Source organism: Rana temporaria, chromosome 4 (genome assembly GCF_905171775.1).
Source record: "Rana temporaria chromosome 4, aRanTem1.1, whole genome shotgun sequence".
NCBI lineage: Eukaryota > Metazoa > Chordata > Amphibia > Anura > Ranidae > Rana > Rana temporaria.
In genome coordinates this window covers 418,048,199-418,055,352 of record NC_053492.1, presented here as the reverse complement: position 1 = coordinate 418,055,352, position 7,154 = coordinate 418,048,199, and the positions used below count along the sequence as shown (strand labels likewise).

Genomic DNA, 7,154 nt, shown 5'->3' with positions numbered 1-7,154 from the left:
AAGTTCATTCTCACCAGAAATGTGTTCATGTTTGGACTCTCCCACTTCCTCCAGGTGCAGGGGGTTGCGATGGGGACTAAATGTGCCCCATCGTATGCCAACCTGTACCTGGGGGGGTGGGAGAAGGAACTTTTTTCTGATGAAGAATCCTCGATGTATCTGTGCCACGTCATTTCGTGGTACAGATACATCGATGACGTTCTGCTATTGTGGTCTGGTGGCAGAGCGGAACTTGACTTATTTATGAAGAGACTGGCCAAAAATACCTTTAATCTTAAGTTCACCATGGAATGCAGTCTTAAATCGATCAATTTTCTCGATCTTACCATTTTCATTGGATCTGATGGAACTGTCTACTCCTCTCTCTTTCGTAAGCCTTCTGCAGGTAATACTATTCTGCATGCCTCTAGTGGCCACCCGCAGTCGCTTGTAAAAAGTATACCCTACAGCCAATACATTAGACTAAAGAGGAATTGTGTCCTCAAGAATGATTATGAAATAGCTGCTAGAAACCTATACTGTCGTTTGAAGGATAGGGGTTACAGTCACAATATCCTGAAGAAGGCTTACAATCGAGCTGCGAGCATTGACCGCAGGGATTTGATTTTTCCCCCCGGAAGGGTTAACTCCCTGCAACCAATACGTCTGCTTACTCAATATTCTGTATGCCATACACAGTTTAGGGAAATTTTGGATAGGTATTGGCCATTATTATTGGCGGATAACACCGTCAACAAATTTATCAAGGATCGACCTGAAGTTACCTACCGCAGAGCACCATCTCTGCGGGACAAACTTGTTCAGAGTCATTATAATCCCTTAGAAAACTCTTCACACACAATTCATGGCACCTTCTCATGTAAGGGATGCCACATGTGTCCTTTTATTTTGAGTGGATCTACAGTCGTGTTGCCTGGTGGACGTACCCACACCATTCGGCATCGGGTCACATGCCAGACTGTCGGCGTGGTGTACCTGGCCAAATGTATGTGTGGGTGCTTCTACGTAGGCAAGACGAAGAGACCTTTCCACAAACGGATATCGGATCATATTGCACCCATACGGAAAAAACTGTCCACCACTGCCATCAGTAGGCATGTGGGACATGAGCACAATTTTGAGCCTAATATGGTTAAATTCACTGCCCTGGAACATGTGCCCACACACGTTAGGGGTGGGGGTATTGATCGTAGTCTTCTGCAACTTGAAACTAAATGGATACAAACTTTAAACGCCACCCATTACCCAGGACTGAATGAATATATCAGCTTTAAATCTTTCCTGTAAGGGCTACCTAGTCTGCATGTCCCAATCCCATTTTTCTTGTGCTCCATCTTTGGGCTTGCCATGCCTTCATCGGGCGACTGCCTGGGTTGTTCCAGCATGGAATATATGATGCTTGTCATTCTGCATCCTCTGTCTGTTTTGTTTCACATCCCCTTCCCTTTGATATTTGGTTCCAACTCCCTCTTTTCCCCTCTCCTTGGCCTCCAGTTTTTCCTCCCCCCCCCTCTCTCCCTTTTTCCCCCCCTCTCTTCCTTTTCTCCCTTTCCACTATCCCCGCTATTTTTGGCATTTTGCTAAATGTATATATATGCATGGGATTCTATTTATATATATGATTGCCCCAGAAATGTTTGACCTTAATTATATTATTTTTTTTGCTTTATGAGTACTGTCCATTTATATGAACTTTGTTGTAAATCGCTCTGCTATTGTATATGTGCTCTTGCCACCCTGCCTATATCCATGTTGGTTTTTTTCAATGACCCTGCACCTTTAAGGTACGGGCCTTGACATATCCTTTTTATTTACCGAGTTGCAATTTCTTTGCCTATTGGACAATCCTATATCATCTGCAGGATTTATGATGCTGCTGCGTTTGTCTTTTCGCCTTTTGTCCCCTTCCATCTGGACACCCAAGGGCTTCACTTTGTGAGCCCGTTTTTGCCAGTGCTTTCTTTCCCCCTCCTGTTTGTTGATTCCCCTCCCCTTCCATCGGTTATTTGGCCACTCCCGGCTCCTGGACTTGGGTTCCTCTCCTTGTCTACGAGCCGCTCCGTTGTACGGCGGTGCCCCTCCCCCGGCGCGTGTTGATTGGCCGATTATTCGACCGTCCACGCCTTCCAACCCAGGGGTTGCTGGGGATTGTAGGCCTCCGGTCCAGCACCAGCTTGGGTGTCTGTGCACTGGCACTCTGTGTCCGCTCACGCCCGACCGCGCCTCCTATGACGCACGGACGTGTGGGAGGGGCCAAGGGGTATATCTTGGACTGTGTCTGGCTGTGGAGCGTCAGTGTGTTGTGCACTCCTGTGGAGCTAACTTGTGCTGCTAAGACAGACGAACCAGGTACTCTCCCTACTATGCTTACCAGCTGCTTACTATACAAATTTGTTTCCTTTGCGTGTCCAAGTCTTTTGGCTTGTTATTTTTCTCGACTATTTTTTCTTTGTTCTTCTTTTTCTGGATTTTCTTTACTATGGAACAGTCTTCTTGCTGATGATCACTATATTTATTTTAAATATAATATATAAGCAAACTGTTTGTTTTTCTTCTATTTTATTCCATTTTTTCTTTTTATTTATTTATTTTTCCTGCTTGATCTCTAACTGTTCTCTTTTTTATACTATTTTTTTATATTTTTTTTTTGTTTGACACAACATTTGGATCAGCTTGTCACAAATCTGACCAGCCTCCGGTCTCAAGCTAGGCATAAGCCTCCACAGATGCTATACCTGTATACCTGAGCACTGTGAGTGTACACTCTATCTTTACTCTTTATTAAATAAATATTTCTTTATGTACTCTACAATAGATATTGACATTACTACTCTTCTCCACAGTTGGCCACTTTGCTTCTGGGTGCCGCCCCCTGCCTCTCCGATGGTTGGGGACTGTGTGAATCCCATCTGCAGCGGTTTCTCATTTTTTCCTGCCTAGGTTATCCTTTTGGCTGTCAACTTGTGTCCATCTGGCCTGATTTTTCAGGCAGGTGATGGTATCAGGGTATTATACACCCTGTTGTTTGTTTACATCCACTACGGACCAGCAGGTGGGCATTATGTTGATATACACTGACAGAGCGACTTCATATACTCTATTTATTGTTTATGTATATTTAATATATCTGTGTATAAATCATTAATTTTCTTTCTTTTTTCTGTATGTTATTATCAGAATCCAAACTCTGATCTCAACCACCCCTGAAGAAGCCTAACCAGGCGAAATATATAGGGTTTACCAACCGGGTTGTGATCTCTGCTACAGTATTTATGTCTGTTATGGAAACCTTTTAATTTTGTTATACTTGTTCAGGTTGTTTTGATTTATGAATTGGGCTCCGTTAGAGTCTATGATATGTCCTACAACCTGACGCTATTTTTTTAAATAAACTATTAAAATTTATAGTATTTGTTCTATTTTTCTTTATGGGTTTCTGCTTGCACCGTTATAGTCCCGCCACTGTTCGACTTTCCCATATATAAATTTGGGATGAGGTGCTCTTGTTAATGATACTATTTTTCAGTCTAGACCAGCCAGATCCTATCCCTCTTTTTCCTGGTGTTTTATACTGTAGGCCTGTAATTTTTAGGAATAACTCACTTAAATCTGACCAAACAAGAGTCTTGTAGGCATCCCGGGTATGATTTTTTTTTAAAAACAAAATTATAAATTATAATATAATAAATAATTATAAATAATTCTAACAAATAATAATATAATTATAATAAAAATTATTCAATAATGTAATCAACTCAAAATCACTGAAATTTGCTCAGTTGCAGAATTGTCGCTGTCATTACTTTTATTTTTTTATGACGAATTTCCCCACAAATCGCTATCGCACAATTCTGCAAGTGATTATAATTTTTTATCGCTGTTTTCTAGCTGATTTAAAACCATTTTTGACATAAAGGGACACTTTTGGACAATCTACAGTTTGCAGGCAGAAAGAACAGTTTTTATTATATAAAAGTACATGTAGGGCACTGGGCAGACCACTAGGGACAAGGGGGGTGTGTATTTTTTACATACAGTACTGTAATCTATAAGATTACAGTATACTGTATGTATTGTGTTTGTTTACTTTTTTGAATTTGGCGCCGTTCTCCGCCCCCGTGCATCGTAACGTCGCAGGGAACGGAGATCGGCGGCACACGGGGACACTGTGAATCGAGCGAGGACCCGCTCGCTCACACAGCGGGGAGGCATCGCAGGATCCAGGGACAAGGTGACGCCGTCGTATCTCTTCTGTGAATCTGGCCCTATAACTTTTGCGCAATACAATCAATATACGCTTATTGCGATTTTTTCCCCCCAAAAAATATGTAAAATAATATATATCGGCCTAAACTGATGAAGGAATTTGTTTGTTTTTTTGGGGATATTTATTATAGCAAAAAGTAAAAAATATTGTTTTGTTTTTTCAAAATTGTTGCTCTTTTTTGGTTTATAGCGCAAAAAAAACGCAGAAACATTTAAGGATGCAAATTTAGTTTGTGTACAGTGTCAAACGACTGCGCAATTGTCAGTTAAAGCGACGCAGTGCCAAATTGTAAAAAGTGCTCTGGTCAGGAAGGGGGTAAAATCCTCTGGGGCTGAAGTGGTTAAAAGGAGCTTTTCTAACCCTCATTTTATTGCACTATAAAAAGCTACCAAACTCCACATTCATTTCGCCTTTATGTATTTCACCAAAAAGGTCATTTTCCAGTATTTCAGCGCAGCAATAATAAAATTAGCTTGTCCCCGGACACCAGTAATAGTATTTTTCATAGAAAGTTTTTATTTCTGATATTGCATTGCAATCAAGTCATGTGTCCATCTTCCCAGAGTTATTCTATATTGCTTGATTTTCATGGCTGCACAAGCCATTACTGTCGTCACGCAGGATGCACATAGACAAAGGATGTAAGCTAGCTTAATTCCATTTTACGAGGAATATTCCTGCATTTCATGCTCTCTGTGTCGCCTGCATTGTGGAGACAAAAACCTTGTAGAGGAAGCAGCTTTTATTCTGCCGTCAGTTTCACCTTATTTCCACTCACCCCCTCCCAGCTGCTGTAAGAGATTTATTGTTTTGCTTTCATCCAACCTTTATTTTTTTTTATTTTTTTAAAACAACTTTATTGGCAATACCATCACGCTTTCTTTCAGTAGGTGACATTAACCATGACCGCTGTTTTCTGACCCCACTCTGATAAGCGAAATTATGTAAAACAATGAGTCAAGTTCTTGAAGCCGAACACTGCAGCAGAGGGAAAAAAATGGCACATACTGTGCCAAGCGAATGCTGCAATGAATCGATTCTGCCACGCAGCAGTGATTTGTTAAATCCTTTGCTCTGTAGGTTACAGTTTCATTGCAGTACAGATCAGCTTTTATTTCTTGCCCGGCTCTTGTGGGATCTCTGCTTTGCAGCAGTAGCAAACATTTGCTCCTTAATTAACATGCTTTATGAGAGGGACCGGATGCAATAACACGAACGGGAATGCAAAAACCGAATATTATCCATGAGATGTCATTTCTAATAAAGAACAGGAGACAACTAAATGTGTATGTGCCAATTTGCTTCAACAGTCCTGTCTGATTTACTGGATGTGTTTAATGTTTATGTGGATGAGCTGCGCTGTAGGCGTACGTCTTCACCATGATACAATGCAGCAAAACGTCAATAAAAATGTTTGAACTCGGTTAAGCAGTATTATGGAAGCATTGGGTCAAATAGGTTATGTCAGGCATGTCCAAAGTCCGGCCCGCGGGCCAAATGTGGCCCCCCTGTTGATTTAATATGGCCCCCCTGGGTATTTGCATATATATTGTTTGTGGCCCCCAGGGCCACAAAAGATATATACCCTATTTATCATGCTGCCCTGGAGGGGACAGGGAGGGGGCAGGACGAGCGCCGTCAGATTACATTAAGAGAATCTCCTGTTTACTCAGCAGCGTCTGTATTGGAAGTCCCGTTTCCTGGGATGCCATTGAACGGCTGTTCTGTCTATCATAGGAGGCGGGACTTTGTATTAAAGAGGCCACAGAGTAAACAAGAGATTCTCCAGTTTGTAATCTGTCGGCACTTGTCCCGCCCCCTCACCCTGCCCTCCAAGGCTGCAGATGGGCTTTGATCAGGCTTCACCGATGACAATGGTAAGGCTGCATTCATGGCACATGTGAGGCTGCATTCATGGCACATGTGAGGCTGCATTGGTTACAATAGTAAGGCTGAATTCATGGCAATGGTAAGACTGCATTCATGGCAATGGTGAGGCTGCATTCATGGCAATGGTGAGGCTGCATTCATGGCAATGGTAAGCCTGTGTGTGTTATCCGCCGATAAATACGGTATATCCAATTAACACGCCCAAGCTCATCCTCAGTCCTGAGCAGCACTCTGGGATTCGTTGGGGCCACAAAATAAATGTATACAGTATATCCAAATAACACCCTCAAGCTCATATATTCACCACACACAGCCACAAAGGCAAGAGAGTTCTTGTTGGGCAGTGTATTGGTGCACGGACGAACACACTTAGACCGAATTTTAATGGTTCAAAGGATGTCAGGAAAAATAGTCGGCCCTCACGCATGTTCACTTCATCAAATCTGGCCCGTTTTTGAAAAAAGTTTGGACTCCCCTGGGTTATGTAATAGGCTATGTTCTAAAGGATCAGTCCAGTTTAAGGGTAAGCTTATGTTCAAATTACAAAAATGTTCCTGCGCACAATGTTCGTTTAACAATTTGCATTAAAAAAACAAATTTGGCTATAAATTGATTGAAGAGGTTGTAATTTTTGTTTCTTTTTAAAGTACACTTATCCATCATCATAGGTGTGCACACTGGGTATGCCGGTGTGACTGGGAACACCCTAATCACCTAGTGCACATTAGTATTATTGCTCTGTGTGCCAGTGGGGAGATGGGAAAGATCTCCCTCTTACCGTCTCTGCCATAAGTGTTTACACACTTCTCTTTCACTGTACCAGCAGGGAGATTATTGTACTGGTGCCATATACATGGAGATATGCACACGCATGCATGTGTGCTTAAAGTGATACTATGGGTTTGCGTTTAAAAAAAAATAACAAACATGTCATACCAACCTCAGCTGTGCAGTTTGTTTTGCACAGAGTGCCCTGATTGTCCTCTTCTGGGGTCCT

The 7,154-nt window shown here is 42.0% G+C and overlaps 1 long non-coding RNA gene across 1 annotated transcript; it reads left to right on the top strand.

Annotated features, from left to right (window-relative positions):
- Nucleotides 1-2,290: 2,290 nt before the first annotated feature.
- LOC120937810 lies at nt 2,291-3,382 on the top strand. The gene is made up of 4 exons (XR_005748756.1): nt 2,291-2,349; nt 2,673-2,752; nt 2,844-3,052; nt 3,178-3,382. It is a non-coding gene; the product is annotated as an uncharacterized LOC120937810 (long non-coding RNA).
- The last annotated feature ends 3,772 nt before the right edge of the window (nt 3,383-7,154 follow it).